The 25223-nt window shown below is 36.1% G+C and overlaps 1 pseudogene; it reads right to left on the minus strand.

Annotated features, from left to right (window-relative positions):
• Window positions 1-12750: 12750 nt before the first annotated feature.
• LOC100913951 lies at window positions 12751-16446 on the minus strand (annotated as a pseudogene).
• Between the last annotated feature and the right edge of the window lie 8777 nt (window positions 16447-25223).

Genomic DNA, 25223 nt, shown 5'->3' on the forward strand with positions numbered 1-25223 from the left:
AGGAGCAGACCCTGTTAACTCAGCTGAAACGGGGCTGAGAGCTGGCTCTTAGAGAGGTCTCCTAAGGAGAGAGAGAGCTTCAAGACGGGCTCTTCTGAGTTGCTTTGTCCACGTGTTCATATCTTTGTACTCTTAGTGTATACCCATCTTTCTAATGGAAGAGAGTATTTGTGGAGAGTATACTCTGTTTGGGGGGCAGGAATATTTTGTAACTTATTTTAAATGTCTTTGCTAAAAAATAATTTTATCTACTGGTTGATTGCTTTTAGGAGTGGGTACTTAGCAGATACCTTGAACTATTTGGACTTTTCCAATGACCCAATCATAAGTACAAGTGCAAGTTGAAGGAACAGCCCAGAATGGATGTTAAATATGTATTTGGTATAATGTGTAAAGAAATATAGCATTTGCTGTTATTACAATTCTAAAGAGCAAAACGAATCCCTCATATACATGAGAAAGGAATATAGAACTAAAGGGACTAGATGTGAAAAATATTAAAAAGTTTTATGGATCTTGCTGTTTTCCACATAGCCACAAAGCCATTATGTGGTTGAGAAAGGACTAAGTCTTAATCCCTTTCCACCATGCCACCTTGCTTCTCCTACATAACATGGCATTTGATTTCAGGTAAAAAGACTGGAATATATATTTATGTGAATCAAAAGATATTACCCATGCCATTTTATCACTTTTACCTTTTTTTTTTTTTTTTTTTCCTGAGGCAATTGGGGTTAAGTGACTTGCCCAGAATCACACAGCCAGGAAGTGTTAAGTGAGGCCAGATTTGAACTCCGGTCCTCCTGACTTTAGGACTTGTGCTCTATCCACTGTGCCACCTAGCTGCCCTACTTTTACCTATTTCAAAGTATTGTGGAAACAGGTCTCACCAAAGCAGCAGGTGCAGGTACACTGGAAGTTGTAATCATAAACCTGCACATAGGCATCCCAGTCCATAAGGTTGTCTTCTCACTGGAAACAGCTCTATGGGTCTCTGAGCAGCCTTTTTAGGACCACACTGCTTACCTCCTAGTATGAGGAACGAGATAGAAAAGATGCCCTAAAATGTGCATGATAAATGTGGAAATATGTTTAGAAGAACTGCACATGTTTAAACTATATTGGATAAATTGGGAGAGGAGTGGGGAGAAAGGGAGAAAAATTTAGAACACAAGGTTTTGCAAGGATGAACGTTGAAAATATCTTTGAATGTATTTTTAAAATAAAAGGCTATTATCAAAATTTTTTGAAAAGACAAAATTAAAATGTAAAAAAAAATTCCTGCTTGCCCTTTTTGTAGTGACAAGGTACTGGAAATTGAGTGGATAGCTATCAGTTAGGGAATGGCTGAATAAGTTATTTGGAATAACTTGGAATGGAATGGAATATTACTGTTCCATAAGAAATGATAAGCAGGCCGATTTCAGAAAAGCCTGGAATGACTTACATGAACTGATGTGAGTGAAGAGAGAAGAATGAAGAGAACATTGTATATAGTAACAAGATTATGTGATGAGCAACTGTGATGGACTTGACTCTTTTCAACAATGATGTGATTCAGGCCAATCCCAATAGACTTGGGATGGAGAGAATCATCTGTATCCAGAAAGAGAACTATGGAATCTGGATGTGAATTTATTTACTTTTTGTTCTTTGTCATTTCTTTTCTCTTTTGATCTGATTTTTCTTGCTCATCATGACAAATATGGAAATATGTTTAGAAGAGTTATACATGTTTAATCTATATCAGCTTGCTTGCTTCCTAGGAGAGAGGGAAGAGAGGAGAGAGGGAAAACAATTTGGAACATAAGATTTTGTAAAAGCAAATGTTGAATACTTTTTGCATGTATTTGGAAAAATAAAATACTATTTTAGAAATTGTCTACTTTACCAAACCCTGCTCTCATTATCATGGTAGACAGGGTTCCTTGCTGAAAGAAAATAGCTCTTGTTTCAAGAAAACTGCATCTATCACATATGTGATAGAAACATCTCCAGTCCAAATGTTCATATGGACTATTTGAACCTAACCTGTGTTTTTAGTTTTACAGTGTTTTTAGCTTGTATTGGTCTGATCAGCCACAGGTGGACACACTGTTCCTTGATTCCAATGTAGTGATGTAATTTTGGTCATCTTTGAGAATAAAAGCAATATTTATGTGTATAAACATATAGAGTATTATGATCACTTGTCTAGGTAACATCTGAGGTTTCTTCTAGTCCTGAAATTTTATGTTACCTCTGGTCCAAGTTTTATTGGATCTGGCAAACAAATGACTATTACATACTATTTCCAGTTAGTGCTGGAAAAGTAATGTTTACAATAATACTACTCCCTTCCTGTCTCTCCCTCCATGTCTGAAAAATCAAAGGAACATGGAAACAATCATTGATTAGTATGGGTCCAATTTTCAGATAAGACATTACTTGAGATGTATAATTGTAAGAAAACTCCTTGCATCAATCCTTGGATCTTACTGGCTTTCTGGTCAGCATAATGTATTTCTTTAGTTAAGGGTCTCTAAGCAGCAGGTAGAGATAATCCCACTTCCCAGACATACAAAACTAGGTTTAAACAATACAATAAGATTTTTCTCCCAATTCCCATGATTAAATAAATTCTGTCTCCTAAGACAGAAATTTGAATAGGTTAATAATTGAATAGAAAGGGAATTGAACTCACTTCAGAATTGATTTGCAAGATGGCATCAGTGTGATTCAATCAGTTCCCACAATTAATAACTTACTGTCTTCTCAATCCTCCTTTTTCATTCATAGGGGAATAAGTAGCCCACTCACCCCATGAATCACTTATCTATAAGTCAAATCCATGAGGTTTTTCATATATTCATAATTAAAATTTTCTAGACAGATTACAGACCAATTTAGTAATCAACAGATTACAATGAACTAATTTTTGAGGTGATTTAGATGTTACCAAAGTAACCATGAAAACTTAAACACTATGAAACAAAAGGCTAAAGAAATACAATATGGATCATCAATATTAACTAAAATCAAGTCTGTTTGTATGCTAGTAACCCACTCCCATCATCCATTTAATCAGTAGATTTTGATGTCTCTTCTCTAATCCCTGGATAAATTGGACACTCTGGAGTAGGCCTCATTCTCATAGTAGCAGTTCTAGGGTTCGCAGCTTCTTTGGTTCCAAATCACATGTGAAGGTTTCTAGACAATTCTGATAAAAATCTGCCACTAACAACATGTAATACAACATAATACCATCTCTTATATTTAGTTTTCTAATCTTAAAAGAATTTCAGTTTTTATGTATCACCTGTTGTACCACATAAATCCTGTACCTCATTTAAGAAGCTTAAAAAATTTATAAGGGAGGAACAGCTACGTGGTGTGGTGGATAAAGCACCAGTCCTGGAATTAAGAAGACCTAAGTTCATATCTAGTTTCAGAAAAAGAAACTAGCTGTGTGACCTTGGGCAAGTCACTTAACCCCATTGTCTCCAGCAAAAAGTTCTTGAGGGTCTCATTTGTAACATGAAGTTTCCTATGTTTAAAAATTATCATATATTTTAAAAAGGAAAATCACTTACTTTACAGTTATTAGTACAGTTTTGTTGGAATCTTTTACAAAGTGTTAAGAACTTGAAACAAGGTATTAGGTGGAACTGATTGAACAATGCTTGTGTTCACACCTTTAGAGAGCTCAAGTATCTAAGTAATCAATGGAGTTCACACGAGAATTCAGGGCTGGCTTAGTCTGAATTCACACCTCTCTCAGGACCAGAGAGTACTCTGGGAGATAACCCAGAATCCCTCTCCCTCCAGAAGGCAGAGTTAACCTTTGGGAGATCACATAAATGAAGAAAGCTCTTGGAGCTAGGAAGAATTTCTCCGAAACATCAACAGGGCTCTGAGACAGAACACTCTGGAAGAAAAGACTACTCTCCACAGACTGGAGATTGAGAAGCCACTAGTAGGAGCTGGCTGGAGGCTGAAGAAAGCAGAGGCAGAAGCCAAGGACAAAGCTTCAAGATCTCTTGGGGCCAGGCAGAGAGATAGGCCTCAACTAACCAGGCTGAATTTGTAAGGAGAAATAAACACTTGCAATTTTTAGCAGCTGGCTGCGATTTTAGAAGTAATTATTTATTGCAACTGAGACTAAGGCTGCCCTCCGAGGAAAACCCCCCAACATTTTGGCGCCCGAACAGGGACCTAAAAAACATCAACATTTTGGCACCCAACGTGGGACAGAAAACCCCAACACAGTTTTATATCCTTAATTCTATTTTGAGAACTAAAACAATTTTGAGAATTAAAACATACTCAAAGCCTGAATTTCCATAATAGATACATTTAGATGTACATGTGTGTGTGTGTATATATGTGTATATATATATATATATATATATATATATATATATATATATGTATATGGCTCTTAGAGAAAACAATCTAATGCTATGACTTTTTCAAAATTTACATTATATCTTTGTCTTAATATTTTGTCTAATTCTCCTTATAGGGGGATGTTATCCCTATTATTTGATCACATACCAGATGAAAATTGTAAGAATTTTCATACTTGTATCCTATTATGGTAACTTTGAGACATTCAAGTATCAATATATTAATATTGTAATTATAAAACTTCTACTACTCACCTGCCCCAATTATAGAAATTTGCTAGGAAAGGAAAAGGAGGAAAATAGTTATAATGTTCTCTTCAAGAACACAGACTGACCCAATGTAAAATACTTTCACTTAGCTCTGTTTGATTCTAAAGTGCCAAGAGAGAAAATACAGCACAGCTAAAATAATGAAAGTTTAAGTGTTTTATTAATCACTGGCCAGGATTGAACCCCATCAGGATGGGGAGAGGGGGTGGGTGAGGGGAATGGGGTGGGGGATGGAGGAGTCAGTATCAAGCAGTTTCAGAGACACATTTTTATAGGAAAATTCTACAAAGGGGTTCTTTGAAACATTCATTATAATAATAGGATTCCTTTCCCAGACAGGAGGCAAAGGTTATCACATTTAAGAATTACATTCACAGACAGACAGTAAGACAATATTTCTTTAAGTTTTATATTTGTCAAGTTGTCAAGATCTTAAGGCAGCATATGTGGGGGCTGTGTGTGCCTACAATTGGAAACAGAAAATATCACCTGCATTAGGGAGTGAAGAGCTGGCAACATAGTTCTGATTGAAGACAGAGCTGAAACAGAAATAATGTTCTCAGGATCTCAGGAGTGCATAAGCAGATTAGGGACAGCATTCATTTCCATTCCAGGTATGAGTTGTATCTGACAGTCATAGTCATATAGTCATAGGGTATCAAAAGCAAGGCTCAGAATTAACCAGGTGGGGAAATTTCCTGTACAGACAGGAAATAGGACTGTGGGAAACTGAGTCAAGCCAATCTTATCTTAGGCCATGCCAAGGTCATCTCTTCAATTTTTTCCCAGGGACAAACATCCACCTGTAGTTCTCAGACTGTAGCCATTTTCTACTATCAGCTTCATAATAATTCAGACAACCATTCCTGTAATCAAAACTCAAAACAATGGTAAATTATAGTCCCAAGAGTTTTTAACCTCAGATAGAAAAATTTCACTAACCACAACTTGGGGCTTCAATATTGTTAACTTTTCATGTTCCCCCACAATTACATTTCATTTATACTTATAAATTAAAACTAACTACATTCTGGGATTTCAGACAGGTAGCAAATACTCGATTGATGACATATTACTGTATTACTTATACATTTTCATAATTTTTATAACTGATAGCCAAGAATTTTCAAATGAAAATTCACTCTAAATTATAATTATATAATATAATTTATATATTTAATATATGCTATATATAATAAATTACATAATAATATAATATATATTATTATAAAATTTAAATGACTATAAAATTATAAAAAATTATCTTTTAAAAAATAAAATATATTTATTAAATATTTATTTTCAGATTTCTTTTTAATCACATTCTTTTAAAAGTTCAATTCATAATTAATAACATCCAAATTTTTTAAAGTTGTTTGTCTAACAACATTTCTGATAGAATGGTTTCTCAAATTTCACAATATAACAGATTTTAAAAATACAATAACATGCACAATGCTGTGTGTTTAAAATATTAAATAAATATAATTACATCTAAAATCCACTTTAGAGGTATCAAGTATGGAATAATTACATTCAATTAAAAAATAATCACAATAGTCAACATTTATATTGTGTCTACTATATATCAGATACTACATTGTGGATGTCACAATCATCATATCACTTCCTACAACAACCCTAGGAAGTAGATACCATTATTATTTTCTTCTTTACAGATTAGAAGATGGAAGCAAAACAGAGATAAGATTTTTTTTTATTTAATAGCCTTTTATTTACAGGTTATATGCATGGGTAACTTTACAGCATTAACAATTGCCAAACCTCTTGTTCCAATTTTTTACCTCTTATCCCCCTACCCCCTCCCCTAGATGGCAGGATGACCAGTAGATGTTAAATACATTAAAATATAAATTAGATACACAATAAGTACACATGACCAAAACGTTATTTTGCTGTACAAAAAGAATCAGACTTTGAAATATTGTACAATTAGCTTGTGGAAGGAAATCAAAAATGCAGGTGGGCATAAATATAGGGATTGGGAATTCAATGTAATGGTTTTTAGTCATCTCCCAGAGTTCTTTCTCAAAACAGAGATAAAATAACTTGTATAACATCACAGAGCTGATAAATTTCCATAACCAGAATGTTACTCAGATTTCCCTTCGTTTTTTCAGCTTTTTTTTTTTCAACACCTTTATGTGGGAACCTGCTCTGAGATAAGAGGGGTTAACTGGTTTAGAGAGCGAAGGTCTTTGGAATGGGGTGGGAGTCACCCACCCTTTTAGAACAAAAGGGAAAAAACAGGAGAAAGAAAAAGTAAATAGCCAAAAAGGCGAAAATCATGTTTCAATCCGCATTCAGTCTCCATAGTTTTCCCTCTGAATGTGCATGGCATTTTCCAACCCAAGTCTATTGGGATCATCTTGGATCACCACATTGCTGAGAAGAGCTAAGTCTATCATAGTTGATCATCACATAATCTTGCTGTTATGCTATACAATATTCTCATGCTAAATATACCTTGCAAAACCCTAGCCTTAAAATATTCCTACTACCTACATCTTTTTTTCACATGCTGTTAAGCAGAGCTGGAATAAAATGAAACTATTCTAATTGGGTCAACTTCAAATTTGTTATCTAATTTCAACTGGGCCCTACCTCTATTACAAGTCACTCCTTTTAAAAATCCTTAATTTTATATCTCATTGAATTGTTTGGTTCTGCACACATATATTGTATCTAGGATATACTGCGACATATTCAACATATATAGGACTGCTTGCCATCTAGGGGAGGGGGTGGAGAGAGAGAGGGGAAAAATCGGAACAGAAGTGAGTGCAAGGGATAATGTTGTTAAAAAATTATCCTGGCATGGGTTCTGTCAATAAAAAGTTATTATAATTAAAAAAAAATTTATATCTCATTACAGAACCTGTTTCACAGTCTTTTCATGACGTCTACTTTTTTTTTACTTTTCTTAATCCCAGAGTTTCACAATAGTGTCCCTTAAACTTTCTCAACTGAGGATCTTGCCTCATACTTCACTGAAAAAAATTAGGTTGGAGGCTATTGGTTGGAAACTCCATCTCCTCTCATCACTTAGATGTTTTCCCATACTATCTCATCCCTTACATCTCTCTTACATGAAGAGGTAGCCCTTCTTTGTTGGAATCTTTACTAAAGTGTTAAGACATTTCTTTACAAAGTGTTAAAGACATTGGAGTTAATTTAATCTTAGCGTTATTTTGGGCCAGAACTTGAAACAAGATATTAAGTGGAACTGATTGAACAATGCTTATGTTCACACCTTTAGAGAGCTCAAGTATCTAAGTACTCAATGGAGTTCACACGAGAATTCAGGGCTGGCTTAGTCTGAATTCACACCTCCCTTGAAATTCTTAGGACCAGAGAGTGTGAAGATCATGTATTTTAAAATCAGCAGGAGTCAGGAATTCAGGTTAGGGGAAAATCGTCTATCTTTATTCTCAGTGAAGAAGGATCAGAGGTGGAAGATAATCGGCGATAGCAATGTGTGCAGCTGAGTCAAGAAGCTAGCTAGACCCGCAGCCACACGACCAGCAGCTAGGAGTATGGAACCCAGGCCCAATCTCTCCCAGCTTCTCTTCCTGTCTCTCTCTGCCTCCACCCACCAAAATCGTCATTTCCTCTACAACACATCAGGACTTGCACGGAGAGTGGGCAGGGACCATTCTTTATCCAATCATGTATATTAATAGAGTATAGCCCAATTGCTATTTAGCCTCACATACTTGGGACCTCAGTGCATCAATTCAAACCTCAGCCCATTACAAGAGAGCACTCTGGGAGATAACCCATAATCCCTGCCTCGAGAAGGAAGAGTTAACCTTTGGGAGATGATACATATGGAGGAAGCTCTTGGAGTGAAAGAGAATTTCTCCGGAACATCAACAGGGCTCTGAGACAGAACACTCTGGAAGAAAAGACTACTCGCCTCAGTTGGAGATTGAGAAGCCATGAGACAGAGTTGAGCTGGAGGCTGAAGAAAGCAGAGTCAGGAGCCAAGGACAAAGCTGCAAGGGCTCAGGCAGAGAGATAGGCCTCAACTAACCGGGCCAATTTTGGAAGGAGAAATAAACGTTTGCATTTTTAGCAGCTGGCTGCGATTTTGGAATAATTATTTATTGCAACTGAGACTAAGGCTGCCTCCCAAGAAAACCCCTCAACACTTCTTTCCAAGGCCAACTTCTCTAGGTGTATTTTTGATCCCATGCCCTCCCATCTTCTCCAGATTATTCTCACTATCATCTCTATTTTTTTTCTTTTCTTCAATCTTTTTCTATCTGCTGTCTTCTTTCTTTTTGCCTAGAAGCATGGCCATATCTTCTTAACCTAAAAAAACACCCCAAAATCCAACAAAGCAAAAAACTAATACTCACTTGATTCAACTATGTATGCTACCCATCATCCTCTCTCTTTTCATTTATTCATTTTTAAGCACCTATTCTGTTCCAGGCATTATGCTAAGTGTTGGGGATACATAAAAAGTCAAAGACAGTCCATCCTCAAGGATTTAAAATTTTTCTTGGCAAAACTTCTCAAGAAAAAAAAATACATACATATATATGGATATACTCCATTCCTCTACTTTATCTTCTCTCAATTTCTTCTAAAGCCTATTCATTCATTCAGTTAAAACTGCATCATCCGAAGTTACTAATGATTAATACTTAATTGACAAACCTAACATTCTTTTCTTGGGGGAATGAGGTGTTGCAGTGGATAAAGTGCAAGGTTTGAAGTAAAAAAGATATCTTCCTAAGTTCAAATCCATTGTCAGACATTTACAAGCTGTATGACTCTGGGCAAGTCTCTTATCCATGTTTGTCTCAGTTCCTTATCTGTAAAATGAGCTGGAGGAGGAAATGGCAAATCATTCCAGTATCTTTACCAAGAAATCCCCAAATGAGGTCAGGAAGAGTTGAACATGATTGAACAATGATAACAGCAGTAGGATTGCAAGATCAGACTCTTCTCCTGAAGACTTCTTCTCTGAGTGTTCCTGATAGTGTTCTTTTCTGGTCCTCTTCCTATCTATCTGATTATTCCTGCTCCCTTGCTAGTTCTTCACTTACTAAGCGTGGGTATTTTCAAAGACTCCATCTTGAGTCTTCATCTCTTTAATTGAATTGGATTTAAGTGAGGCAAGGCTGTACAAAATCATCAGCTTCATTTTCTCCTCCAGAGTCATACAAGTCCAGTAGCAAGAAATAGGTCAGGAGGATTGGAGATGATCCCAGAAACAGTGAGTGGCCTTTTCAAGTTAAGTTTTAAGTTAGCTTGAAGCTGATCAGATCCCCTAGACATACAATATTTAAGAGAGCTGATAGATACACTTCTAGTCTGGTATCTCTTCTCTTGAGGAAAGCAGAGTGGTAGCCTCTAGTCCCAGTCTCCTACTTCCCCTTTTATAAGGAATAAAACTCACCTTTGGAGAAGGGTTGGGAGGAGAAAAGACTATAGATGTCCATTCTGCCCCGCATCAAGTAGTATGAGGACAGGGTCATATATATATCTATATGTTATAAATAGGGATAGATTCTTTTTGTACAGCAAAATAACGGTTTGGTCATGTATACTTATTTTGTATTTAATTTATACTTTAATACATTTAACATCTCCTGGTCATCCTGCCATCTAGGGGAGGGGGTGGGGGGAAGGAGGGGAAAAATTGGAAGGAAAGGTTTGGCAATTGTCAATGCTGTAAAATTACCCATGCATATAACTTGTAAATAAAAAGCTATTTAAAAAAATAAATAGGGATAATACTACTTCCCTGCCTACCTATAAGATTTGCTGTAAAAAAAAAAAAAAAAAAAAAAAAAAAAAAACTAACAAACAACCTGATAAAGCATGCATCTTTGTACAGACTTCGCTTTCCATAATACTTTGAACTAATTGATTCTTACTACTGGGTGATATTGTCATTAAATGGGGCTTAAGCACAGTTTTCAGCATAATAGAGTCCAGAGAATTTCCCCTCCTCTAGTATATGAGCTTCTCATCTTTAGGCATATAAACTCATATAAACTCTAAAGCACTACATAAATTAAAGGGATGCTGCTGCGGTTGAAGATGAAGTATATTAAGTAATATTTTCCTCCTCTGGAAGGTAGCCAATAGCTATTTTGGCTAGTAGGGATAGGGTAGAGAAATTAATGATTGTTCAATGAAAGCCTAAGAACCTCAACAGGCTTGGGTGTGGCACTGACTTTGCTGGGTTGGTTTCTCATCAGTCACTCATCTTAAATGAGGTGTTTAATCAGAGGTACTTACCCAGTAGTGCCATTTCCTGTCTTATGCTCCTCCCCATTTACTGTCTCTATATTCTTTCAAGCTCTAGCTTTTCTTTAACCAAGAGGTGTGGCCCCTTATTTAGAAAAGTGTCCCTTTCCAACTTGTTTTTGCTTCTTATGCCTCTTAACGTGCTTTCTTAATTCCAGATTGTTCAGTGTAATAAGCAACTAGCAGTGCCAGATTTGACTATTCCTGCTTTTGCTGTAATAATAATTTTTTTGTAACCTCTCCCTCCTCTTTTCTTTACATTCCCCTGTCCACCATCTTAATGCTGGAGTAATGTCTTTAAATCTCCACTGAAAGAGTAACTTCACAAAGAATTGGATACAGAATTGTACGAATTGGGGAATGGTTAAAATGTAACGTGCTGCCTGAATGTAATGGAATATTACAATAACAAATGGCAAATATGAAAATTACAGGGAAGACATATGAACCGATTCAGAGTGAAATAAAAAGAACCTGAAAAATACAGTGACGAGAACAATACAAATAAAAAGTACCCCAGCTGCTTTCCAGGAAACCCTGAAAATGAGTATTGTGTAATTATAATTACCAAGCTAGGCTCTAAAAAAAAAGCAATAAGAAAAATGGATCTCAATTTGTGACCAAAGAAGACCTAGAGATCATTATTGATCACAAAATATAACATTTTGATTATATTAAATTAAAAAGGTTTTGTACAGACAAAATAAAAAGCTATAATAAAAAAATTAATTTAATTAAAAAAAGAAAATAGATCTCCCTTTCATTTTTGCAAAGATGGTGGCACTATTTCATATTTCATATGCTGTTAGACTTGGTTAATGTATTGGTTAGTTTTGCTGAATTGCATTTTTTCTCTCTTTTTCTTTTTAAATGAGGAGTGGTCCTAAGATAAATGCAAATCTTTTATGCAGTACCCTGCAGATGACAAAAATTGAGAATAGTCAATATTGGAGGGATTGTGGGAAGAGAAGCACACCAGCACATTATTAGTAAAGTTGTGGATCAGTATAACCATTTTGGAAAATAATTTGTAATTATACAAATAAAATTACTAAAATGTCTTTGACCAAGAGTTTCCTCTACTAGGCTTATACCCCAAGAAGAATATTGCTAAGAAGAAAATCTCCATATACACCAAAATATTTATTTTTTGTGGTAGTAAAGAATTAAAATTATATAGAGTCCCATCAACTGGAGAAGCACTAAACAAATTGTGGTACATGAATGTAATGGAATATTATTGTGCTCTAAGAAATGACAAATATGACAAATACAGAAAAAGTTTAGAAAAATCTTCAGGAAGTGATACAGAATGATATAAACAGAATCAAATAAGCAATGTACATAATGACTAAAACAATGTAAATGGAAAGAACTACATAAAATATTAAAAATCAACACTTCAGAATTATTTTTTCTAAAAAAAAAGCATACCTCAAAAGAAAAGCTATGAGAAGATACCTCTATAGCACCCCTTTGTAAAGGTGGAAGTTCATAAGTGATAGGAAATTGCATATATTTTCATACTTTTTTCATTGAACTGATCAACTATGCTGATTTTTCCCTTTTTTTGAAAATTATTTATTACATGGAATAGCCTTTTTAGAGAGAAAGGGAAAAAGTTACTTGGGGTAATTTTGGTGATAAAAAATAAAGGAAATATATTTTTAAAAAACAGGGAATAATGCTCTGAGTGGGGAGGAAAGTTTAATTTGAAAATGAAGGTGACAAAATCAAAAGATAACAAAAAAAATAAATTTTAAATAAAAGGCTCCAGAAATGGAGAATGGCAATAATTTTTATGGCCTAATAGGCCCTTGTTATATGTCACACATGCCTCAATAACCATGTTGTTCTAAGAAACCTCTTTCTCAGTCTTTCAGATCAGTAGTTAAGAATCTATTCTGAGTTTCCATTGAGAAAACTGAGAGGATTAGAATAGCAAGTGGATAATTTTAGGAAATGATTGAATCACATTGAATTCATATTGCGATTCACTTCTGGAGTAGCTCAGTTCCCTTTCTATTGATTTATAGGTTTTGGCCTTTCTGTCTTATAAGAAAACTTTATTCAATTGTGGGAATTGGAAGAAAACCTTATTGTATTGTTTGAACCTACCTCTACATGGTTGGGAAGCTGGACCACCTCTACCTATTGCTCAGAAATCCTTTATTAAGGACCTAGATTATGATGACCAGAAATCAGTCGACCCAAAGATTGATGCAAGGAGTTTTCTAAGAACATTTATGCATCTCAAGCAATCCATATGTCTTATCTGAAAATACCCCATATGGATTAATTAGTTATTGTTTCCCCGTTCCTTTAACTGTATACACACATGTGGGGAGAGTGAGGCATCTCTTTTTCTTCTCTCTTCCTTCCTTCCTTCCTTCCTTCCTTCCTTCCTTCCTTCCTTCCTTCCTTCCATTTTTCTTCTCTTTCTTCCTTGAAGATCAGTGGTCCAAAATGCTAAATATGATTAAATATTCTGCATGATCTATATTCACTGGCTCCATTTTTAGTTAAAATGTGCTTAGATTACTTTCTTCAGTTCATCATACAGGGCAAGCACAAAAGCTCTACTCCATGCTCTTAGAACATTGGACCAGGCACCCTTAAAGAAAACTTTGCCACACTCATATTTAGCAATTTTCTTCCAAATCGTCCCAGAGTACATAGTATCAGCTCCTTTGCACCCAGAGTGCATCATCATTTGCCATCTTACTATATCAAAGGGATAGACCACACCTGCCCCAACAGTCACTGTTTGTGCAATCATCCAACTTATCACAATATCAGTGTTCTTTGCATCTGGGATCATACCTTTTATTGTATCATAAATTTCAAAGATGCTCTATAGATGATACCCTACACTGAGACATTAAAACCTTGATACAAGCCACAAATTCCATCAAACTTGGCGATTTTCATAAGACAGTCTTCCAGGCCTTTGAATTTTTTCCCAGTGCCAGATTTCCCAATATCAGCTGCCAAGAGGGTTTTCACAAAATCCAAGGGGTAGACAGCAGAGAGAAGTGGCTCCAGCTGTACCACTAGAAGCGAGATTGCCAGCAAAATACCTCCAAAATTGTGCGTGCTAGTCTACTCCTCCCCAAAACACCTGTTTATAATTATCCTTAAAGGCAAAGCTAAGAGCCTGAGTAGGGAAATATCTGATGATATTTGCTATTACCTCACAAGAAGGAAAGCAGCCCTTGTTCATTTGGAACTTGAAGCATACATCTATTATGTCTTTGTACTGCTTATCTGCAGTAACTTGTTTACTTCTATGCTGCATCTGCAATATTAGCTGGACTATCTTGATGCTGGTCACTCTAGCTCTGGAGATAACATCAGCAATGCCACTGGAAGTCCTTGGTCAAGAAGATGGCCTGTTCCATAGTGGTTAAGAGAGAGAATGTGTTGGAGATGAAGGAAGAAAGCCAGAGAGAGAGGGTTGAAAGCTGAGGAATTTGTGGCTGCCTACACAGTCCTTTGCTACAGCTCAGATCAAAAGGCAATATTATTATACCTGTTTGCTCTCTCACTCCCAATTTAGAAAGTCCCTAATCTTTCCTCCAGTTAGAAATCAGATTACTTAATGTTGTATTGTTTCCTTTTAATTATTTGGGCTTATCTAATTGCTTTATTATATAGAAATCTTTCTTCCCCTGTATTTGGACTCCAGACCTAAGCTGAAAATTCGGGTTTGTTGAGCATTGTCATGTATCACTAATAAATCACAATGCTCAGAAACTCAAACTTTTGTTTCCTCAGTCATTTTTTACCCACCACACTGGAAAAAAAAAAAGGCAAGACATATCCACTATTATAATTTTTTGTGAGATAAAATAAAGGTTGTCCCAAACCCAATTTGCATTTGCTACATTACATGCTTGTACAAGATCTGGGAAACTTGCTATTCACTTCTAGAGACTTTGAAATATGAATTCTACTATTAGTATATTGGAGATCTTTTAGTAGTAATTCCAAGTGGAAGCCTCCAAAGAGGGAAATTGACCATCATTGAGTCAGTCTCTGTGATCCAATATATAATATATACATATATGTGTGTGTGTGTGTATACACGTTTTTCCCAAGTGAAATGTATACATATATATATATATATATATATATATATATATATATATATATACAATGTGTGCACATACACTTACTTATTTTCATACACACACACACACATTCACACACATTCACAGTTCATGACCTCAAAAGTGGATTATAGAGACTGACTCACTAATAATCATTTTTCTTGCTTTGGCTTGTTATCCCTACTTGGAATTACTATTAAAAGATCTCCAATATACTAATGGTAGAATTCATATTTCAATGTCTCTAGATACCTATCTGTCTATCTATCTATATCTGTGTACATGTTTCTCCCAAGTGTAATGTATGCCGTATGCCATTTGAGGCCAGGGATTATTTTGTTTCTATTTTTGTATTTCTAATGCTTAGCATAATCCCTGGCTCCCAATAATTGTTCAACAAATGTTTGTTGAATTGAATTGACTTGCATATGACTTTATTATGCAGCTATAATCAGAGAAACCCTCCACTGCTCTCCCTCACTTAGGACAGTACAACTTGCTTTCCACCATTTAAATTAAGTCTTTTCTAGTTTCTCCAAACTAGTGGAGAATCTTGACTTTTTCCTTCAAATTGATTTTAGTCCCTTAATTATGTGTTATCTCTGTTTTATTTTTCCTCAACACTCCATTCTATTTAACCTTAGAAATAATTCCTTGGCTGGGATGATACCCTGAGTAGCCCAAGGTATGCTGACTCTAAGCTTTACCATCTGTTCCTCTAGTTCTCATGCTTCCCTGCTTTTGGCTGATGCACTGATTTCCTCTGATTTACTCATTTCACCTTTCTTATCTTGCTTTTCTGATTCAAAATTCTGGCTTCAGGCCCAGAGTAGTTGAATAAAGTGAATTATTGGTTAGTCCAAAGATTTGGGATTATAGAGAATTGTTTGGTTAATTTCTTGGTCCATCAGTTTAATTTTTTCTCTGATGATTCTTGGTCTTAATTTGAAGTAAGAACTTGATATAAATCTTCTCTTCTAGACTCAGTAGGAAAACACCAATGTTTATTCAATATTACTTAACTCCTAACTGCCTGAATTATTTTAACTGGTTCAAACATTTTTTATTTTGACCTCAGAAGCATCTCAGAATTTATTCCATTATCATTAACATCTGGAAGACAGCTTCAAACTGAAATTTGTTAGGTCTCAGTGGTACCAGTACTAGCATGCCATCTTCACTTTTCCCTTCATATGATTGTCCTTAGTTAGCAGTCCCCAAACAAATTTCCATGGTCCGTGGAATGACAAGACATCCTGTACAATGTTTTAGAGTTCTATCAGAAGAGCTCTGCCTTAGCTTCCCTGGAAGCAAAGCTGATATGCCTGTCAAACCTGATTTTCCATAGCTGTCTGGGCAACACTCTTATCCGAGGTCTCCTTCATGTTCGTCTCTTCAGTGCTACGAGAAAAACAAATGACCAGAATCTGTACCTCTAAGAACAGGTAATACATCTGAAGGTTGTGGGGGAATGGTAAGGATTAAGAGGAGAATGATGGCAGGGATAATGGAGAAATATTTCTCAGAGACAGGATGAGAAATTCCAGGAGGATTGACTGGTTTGTGTACTAGCCAAGAAGAAAACATCCTAATCTGATCCTATTTTGTTTGTATGTGTATGTGAGTAGAGGGAACGGTATGGTCCTGGGTGTTGGAGTTGTTAAGAGACTATTATGAAGCAGGTTATTTTTTTTAAAAAGTCTTAGCTTTGAGTTGAGTGAAAAATACTCTGATATGAAGAACATAATGAATTTCCTTTGTGTTATTTGTCCATAACTTTGTAGTTTTTTCCTCATGCTTGGCATTTACATCCTCCTTTTATCTGTCTCTTAAAACCTAGTTTCCTTCAAATCTCAATTCAAAAGATCCTCTGAGCTATTATTGCTTTCCCTGACCCAATATCATATTATCTTGGATTTTTTGTGTCTTGTACAAGATTATATGAGTATATGCCATCTCTATGTGAATAGAATCTAAGTGCAGAGACTTTAATTTTTATCTTAATATCCCTAAATAGAAGTACCTGTGACATAATAGATACTTAATAAATTCTTGTGGATTGATTGATTAATTTATAGTTTCTAAGTAACTTCTAGAAAAGGGAAAAAAGGGAGTGCTTCAAAAATCTAATTCAAGCCAATAAGTATTTATTAAGCATCCACTATGTGCTAGGCACTGTGCTAAGCACTGAGGTTAAAAAACAAACAAACAAAAAAAACCAACAACAACAACAAAAAAAAAACCTGAAACAGTAGCTCCTTCACTCCAAGATGCTCACAATCTAATGGGGGATACAATATATAAAGAATGTATAAGAATTATGTATACAAGACAAATTGTCAGAAAGAAGACACCAACTTTAAGTGAGACTAGGAAAAACTTTTTTTTAATTAAATTTTCTTAAAATAAAAAAAAAAATTACCTTCTCTCCTTCCCATCTCCCTTTTGGGAAATTGAGAAATCAGGAAAAACAAAACCTCTGTTAAGACATGTACAGTTAAAGAAAACAAATTCCTGTGTTGGCCATGTCCAGAAAAATATAATCTTCATTCAGAGTCTACCAGCTCTCTATGAGGAAGTGAGAAGCATGTTTCATCACAAGTCTCTGGAATTGTGGTTTGTTATTTTATTGATGAAAGTTTCCAAGTCTTGTTTGTCTTTATAATATTGTTGTATAAATTGTTCTCCTGATTCTGTCACTTCACTATGCAATAATTTATACAAATCTTCTCAGTTTTTCATTGAAACCGTGGGAAAGGCTTCTTGCAGAAGGTGGGATTTCAATTGACAATTGAAGGAAACCAGGGAAGCCATGAAATAGCAATAAGGAGGGAGAAAATTTCTTCCATTTCTCCAGGTAAAAATACCTGGAATTGGGAGATGGGGTGTCTTGTAGGAGGAAGGCCAGAGTCACTGGATTGCAGAATCCATGGAGGGGAGTAAAGTGTAAGAAATGTAGGAAGGAGATAGTTTGTGGAAAACTTTAAAAACCAAACAAAGGATTTTATATTTAATCCTGGAGATAACAGGGAGTAATTGGAATTTATTGAGCAATGAGGTAACTTATACTTTAGGGAATGCAAGATGGACTGAAGAAGGGAAAGATTTAAGACAGGGAGACCAATGACCAGGATACTGTAATATATTGAAAGATTAAGTGTCACAGGAAACAGTTGGGCATATATGAAAGATACTGCAAAGTAGAATTGACAGTTTTGGGAAATATATTGGATATGGGAAGGGGGGGGATCTGATCGTGAGAATGATACCAAGGTGTGAACCTAGCTGATCATGAGATTAATATTGTTCTTAGCAGTAATAACAGAAAAGGGGAAAAGAGGAAAGTTCTAAGGGAAAAGTAATGAGTTCATTTTAGATTTATTCATTTAAACATTGAGTTTAAGTTTTCTACAGGACACCTAGTTTGAAGTATCTGGTAAGTGTTCATTTGTTGATTAAAAAGGTTATTCAATTTAGCAAATAAGAGGTTATTGGTTAATTTGTAAAAAAAAAAAAATAGTTGCAGTTGAATGATGAGGTCAGAAGCTGGATAGCAAAGAATTAAGAATTGGGTGAGAGGAAAGGAGATGGAGGCACCAATTGTAGACTGTCTTTTCAGGAGATTAGTCAAGGATAACAAATAAAGGAAAGAGTTTTCTGATGATGGGGAATGGATGGGCATGTTTGTAAATATCAGGGAAGTAACTAGTAAAAGAGAAGGGATTGAAGATTAATAAGCGAACAGGGATGATGAAGATGGAATGGAATTGAAATGAAGACGGGTTTGTCTTTGCAAGAGGGGCCATCTTTTCATGTGAGATAGTGAAAAGATTGTGGGGAAAGATAAGCAACCAGAAAGTTAGGATATTTGAGGGAAAATCACTACTGAGAAGGAAAGACAATCTATAAGCCAGGTGTTAAACTCAGTGAGGAAGAAAGGAGAGTTTCCTTGTAGACAGTCACCAGAAAATCTTGATTGGATGATATATATGGATTGATGAACCTCAAGGGAGGAGAGATTACTGAATGATGATGGCAGAGGGAGAAGCAATGGAGAAAAAGAATTATTTAAATTCCTCTAGTGAGTGAGTCAGTGTATGAGTGACTAGTACTAGAAAGACTGGTCAGGGAAGCTCTGTCATCAACAGAGATCCAGGTCTCAGAGAGTACAAGAAGATGAAAGGAGTGGGAAAGGACAAGATGAAAGCAAGTTTGTTGTCTATGGAGTGACTTTCTAGAGAACACAGTAGAAGGAGTTGTTAGATATTGAATGGGGCATCACAGATAGAAACAAGGTCAGAGGGTAAGGGGCACAGAGAATGGATTTTTTTACAATGACAGCTTCAGAATTACTGGGATGGAAATGTATGATGGGCTGGGAATGTTGTCACCAGAGGTTCAGGTCAGAAGTGAGGGGTGGGGGTGAAGAATGAACAGTGAAGCTGGATCTTCTTATAATGTGGAGGTTACAGGCAGAGAATCACAGTTTTTCTAAGGTCCTAAAAATGGTTTGTCATAGAAAAAGTGGGAGGAAGTGGTGAAAAGTCAAACAAGGGGTGTGTTATAACTGTAGCAGACTGGCAGACTTGGAGAGTTGATAAGATAGCTCATCCAGATAAGAGGATAATTGAGCAGGGGAGTGATATGGTCAGATCTACAACACCACTATAATCATTAGCTTGTTTTAAAGCCCAGCAGTAATATAATGGCACTTCTATGACTACCTACTCTGTTGTGTTAACAAATTTGTTTCAGATTAAAAGTTAAAAATACACTCACAATCACTTTACATAGGAAGGAAGCCTTTACATAGGAAAATTTCTAACATTTAATTAGGAGTTTGATTCTCTGCCTTACTTTATATTTGTATCCATCTGTAGTTAGCCTCCTTTGTGGGGTTCTTATACATATTTAAGGAAAATTATTTTGGCAGCAGTGGAGAGAGGCTGAAGGCAGGGAGACCAAGTAGGAAGCTGGCACAAAAATCTATTCCTGAGGCTAGTCTGTATAGTGAAAATAGTACCAGGACCAGATTCAGGAAAACTCATCTTCCTGAGTTCAAGGCTTCAGATTAGCCATGCAACTTTGGGCAAGTTATTTAACTCAGTTTGCATCATTTTCCTCATCTGTCAAATGAGTTGGAGAAAAAAATGTCAATTCCAGTATCTTTGCCAAGAAAACCCCAAATGGGGTCACAAAGAGTTGTCAGGACTGAACAGCGACAAACAACAGGTAGAGCCAAGATGGCAGAGTACAGAAGTGAACCCAGCTGAACTCTCCCAATATTCTCTTTCAAACAACTTTAAAATAGCTTCAAAAGAAATTATGGAGTCACATAACCAACAACAGGCTAAAGGGAGATATTTTTCCAGCCAAAGTCAACTTAGGAGATCCTCAGAAAAATAACAGTGGGGAAAGTGTAGGAGCAGAACAAAACAGGAGCATCAATGCTGGCCTCAATTTTCTCTGTAAAGTGAGAGGTGAGATCCTCACCTGGAATGGGGGGAGAAATGATGGGAATGGGGTAGCAGGAGGATAGAAGAGAAGAGAAAGTTTGGAATACTCTATATAGGAAGAAGGAATCAAGGAGAAATAAAAGGACTGCCTTGATGCAGTACAGTTGAAATTGAATGACATGGATTATTAATGGACCCAATCAATATAATTGTAAGACTTTCTCTAGCTTCCTTCTGCAACTCAGCAGTTTGTGAATAGGCATCATGAAAGCAGTTGGTGGGAGTTATCCAGGCCTGCCATTAGGCAAAAGAAAAAATGTACTAAGACAGAGGGACAAGGAATTTTAATGGAGAAGACTGGATAGAGTTGAAGTGACTAACAATTGGATTGACATTAGAGAGAGAGGAAAGGGAAAGCAGAGCAAGGATAAATGATTTGAAATGAAATGAAAGTTTTAGGAAATGGAGAAATTAAAGATCTCTGTGAAGGCAAAGTGGTTTAGGAGGATGAAATATAGGAAGAAGTAGAATAATAGGAAGCTATAGTCACATAGAAAGATGTCTGTGTTTCTAATGAAGGAAGCAAAATATTTATGAGTGATGGTGAAATCCAAAGAATGGTCATCCCTACGTGTAGCTGTGTTAGAGTAAAGGAGTAGGTCATGCAATTTAAAGAAGGAAATGGGAGTTCAAGAATTTTGATTGCTCACCTAAATGGATATTAAAGTCCCTTAGTACTATATAAGGAAAACAAGAGTTGGGGGTGGGGCACAAAGAGCTAGATACTGAACTCTTAGAGAAGACCAACAACAAACTGGAGTGGGGATCAGTATGTTAAAGCTGCCACAGTGCATTGGGTGCAGAAGTTTGATTGAGTGGACTTTGAAAAAGGAAATGTTGTTCAGTAAAGGCAATAAAAATGTCTACTGAAATGACAGTAGATAATAAGGAGTATTCTTTTTTTCATAATTATAACTTTTTATTGACAAAGCCCATGCCTGGGTAATTTTTTACAACATTATCCCTTGCACTCACTTCTATTCTGACTTTTCCCCTCTCTCCCTCATGGCAAAAAGTCCTATACATGTTAAATATGTCACAGTATATCCTAGATACAATATATGTGTGCAGAACTGAACAGTTCTCTTGTTGCACAGGGAGAATTAGATTCAGAAGGTAAAAATAACCCAGGAAGAAACACAAAAATGCAAACAGTTTACATTCTTTTCCCAGTGTTCTTTCTTTGGGTGTAGCTGCTTCTGTCCATCCTTGATCAATTGAAACTGAGTTAGATCTTCTCTTTGTTGAAGAAATCCACTTCCATCAGAATACATCCTCATACAGTATTATCATTGAAGTATATAATGATCTCCTGGTTCTGCTCATTTCACTTAGCATCAGTTCATGTAAGTCTCTCCAAAGCCTCTCTGTATTCATCTTGCTCATCATTTCAATAAGAAGTATTCTAATGAGCCCTCTAGGACCTGTGTGTGTGTGTGTGTGTGTGTGTGTGTGTGTGTGTGTTAGGACTTGGGGAGAATTGGTAAGGTGAAATAGAAAGTATAATAATTTGGGGGGCAGAAAGCCAGGGATGTTATATCATTGTAAGGGGTCCATGAATTTCTATATTGTGGGATTTTTCTTAAGTGTTAGACTACTTGCTACCTTGTGACAAGATGTGCAGTTTATTTCAGATAGATTACATGGAGGAATTATTTTTTTGGCTGTTTGCCCCCTCCTTTGTGAAGGTATAGTGGGGAAAGTGCTTGATTTGAAGTCAGAAGACCTGGATTTGAATGCTACTTCTGCAGGAGCAATTTACTACCTAATATCTTGGGTAGATCATTTTATTTCTCTTAGATTCCATTTTCTCATTTGTCAAATAAAATGTTTGATTAGTTGGCTTCTAAAATCATTTCCAGTTCTAACTCTATGGTTCTATGAACCGCAGGATGATTTTATAAAGTTCAGGATAGCCCCAGAATCTGAGATTGTGATTTAGAATAGCTTTATCCAGTGATTTTCCTATCTACAACTACCTTGGTACTGGGTAATGTGGGGGCAATGTGCTCACCGGTTTCAGAAGCTTCAAGGATTTGTGCTGAACGGTTTAGAGTTTCCAGGACTCAGAGTCAGAAAATACAGCAGAGTGGCTAGAGAGCCTCTGAATTAATCCTAAACCTAACCCTTGAGGCAGCCTCAGGAATTTCCAACCCAGGATCCCATTACCTGAATTTTTAAGTTAGCAAAAGGTTATAAAAATCAAGGTATACTATTAATTCATTGTAATTTTAAAAAATCTTTTAAAACTAAAAAAAAAAAACACTTTTTAAAAAGCTCTGGGACCTTTAGCTCCATTAGAAAATATCGAAAATAAATTTGAAATAATCTCAAAGTGTGGATGTTGTCTCCTAAGCAGAGGGTCTGATAGGGGTCCTCAAACTATGGCCCGCGGGCCAGATGTGGCAGCTGAGGATGATTATCCCCCTCACCCAGGGCTATGAAGTTTATTTAAGGCCCACAAAACAAAGTTTTTGTTTTTACTATAGTCAAGCCTTCCAACAGTCTGAAGGAGAGTTAACTGGCCCCCTATTTAAAAAGTTTGAGGACCCCTGGCTAGGTTATCATCTCTCTGCCAAGGTAGGGGAAGGATGGTAGCTCCCTCAACAAAAATAGGTTTGATAAAGAACAGAATCATTTGGAGAGCACGGGAGTTGGTAGGCAAAATGCTACTGTCATAGCATTTTTATTGGTCTCCTTGTCTCAAATTTCTCCCCATTATAATCTATCATTGCTCCTTAATGAGACCATGTAAGAAAAACAATTCATTGTTACCTGATCAGATTTTCTTTCCATTTTGGACATGTGTTTGAAATGCCTATGAGACATCCTGATGTAGAGATACTCACCTAATGAGCAAGGGAATGGCTTGGAGAATTCTGTGTGCCTAGGAAAACAATTTTCAGGTTATAACAAGTGTCAGTTAAGGAGAACAAAACTAAATTGTTCTGAAAGTGTTTTGTTGTTTGTTTTGTTTGTCAAGTTATATAGCTTTTTTATTGCAAAGTATATTACATACATTATCTCATGCGATTCTCACAAAAACTCTTTGAGATTGGGAATCCAACTTTTACTTATCCCATTTTTACCAACAAAGAAACTGTTCCTCGAAGAGTCAACTTGCCCATGGTCATAGAGCTAACAAGAGAGTGTATCTTCTCCTGGCTTTAAATTTTTGAAAGTATTTTTTGGAATGAGGAACTAACTGGCAGGAATGAAATTAGGAGGAAAGTTAGCAGGATCCCAAATTCAGAAACATTCTGTTACTTTCCTGAGACTAAACGTTTAGATTAAAGTATTCTAGTTTTCAAGTAATTAACTTGAGTAATATTTACCACTTCTAAGTTATTTATTCTCCTTCTAATTCTTTCCAAAAGCATTTTAATTTATTTTTTTCAAAAAATTTCTTGCTTAATTTTTTCTAGGGTATTAGTGTAGTCCTTGTGAAAAAGCCAGTTTTCCCCTTTGATTCTTGCTAACAGTTTTTATGGAGTCAAATTTATAGTAACTTTTAAAGTAATCATTGTTTTCTTTAATTTATTCTGCAGCTTTAGTCCCTAACTTGGAGCTTTGGGCCAGGGCCTGGCTCTATCCCTTGTTGTCCCTTTTGTTGGGGTGATTGGTCTTCCTTTATCTTACCCTGAGTACTCATGTTAATCTCTACCTCCAGAAGTTGGGACTGGCTAGATCTTTGAGGTTGGGGGCAATGAATCTCCAAGGCTTTCTCTATCCTCTTAGGACAATGTATTCATGATCTTAGAAATGCTGGATCTTGGCTGTCCTGATCTAAGTGTTGAGGCATTGAGCTGGGCAGCATTTCACTGATTTGTTGTCACCAGTGTTCACAATGGGACCTTCTCCGAAGAGCCCTTTATTCGTGCTCTTTCTGTTTACAGAGCTTTGCAATCTACAAGTGTCTTATTTCAGTTTTTGCTGGCACTCAATGTCAGAAATTCCTATTATCCCTGGACTTCAAGCTAACTTTTTAAGAAGTTCTGATGTAAAAGATGTCACTTACTATAATTTATTATTGAATTTCTTAATCATTATTTGGTGTGGTATGGATGTTAGGATTTTTCTAGAATTGAAACTGTTTAGGTAGCCATATTAATAGGATACCAATGCCCTCTTAACTGACACAAATTGTGCCCTTTTCTCAATTGTTATCCTTCTTGGTATTTCTTTAACTTCTGACTCATTGTTCATATGCTTTTCAAGAATACTTTCTCGAGCAGGACCAGGAGATCATTATATACTTCAACCACAATACTATATGATGACCAATTCTGATGGACTTGACCATCCTCAGCAATGAGATCAACCAAATCATTTCCAATGGAGCAGTAATGAACTGAACCAGCTACGCCCAGAGAAAGAACTCTGGGAGATGACTAAAAATCATTACATTGAATTCCCAATCCCTATATTTTTGCCCACATGCATTTTGGATTTCCTTCACAGGCTAATTGTACAATATTTCAGAGTCTGATTCTTTTTGTACAGCAAAATAACGGTTTGGTCATGTATACTTATTGTGTATCTAATTTATATTTTAATATAGTTAACATCTACTGGTCATCCTGCCATCTGGGGGAGGGGGTGGGGAGAAAGAGGGGAAAAATTGGAACAAGAGGTTTGGCAATTGT

Source organism: Sarcophilus harrisii, chromosome 4, assembly GCF_902635505.1.
Source record: "Sarcophilus harrisii chromosome 4, mSarHar1.11, whole genome shotgun sequence".
NCBI lineage: Eukaryota > Metazoa > Chordata > Mammalia > Dasyuromorphia > Dasyuridae > Sarcophilus > Sarcophilus harrisii.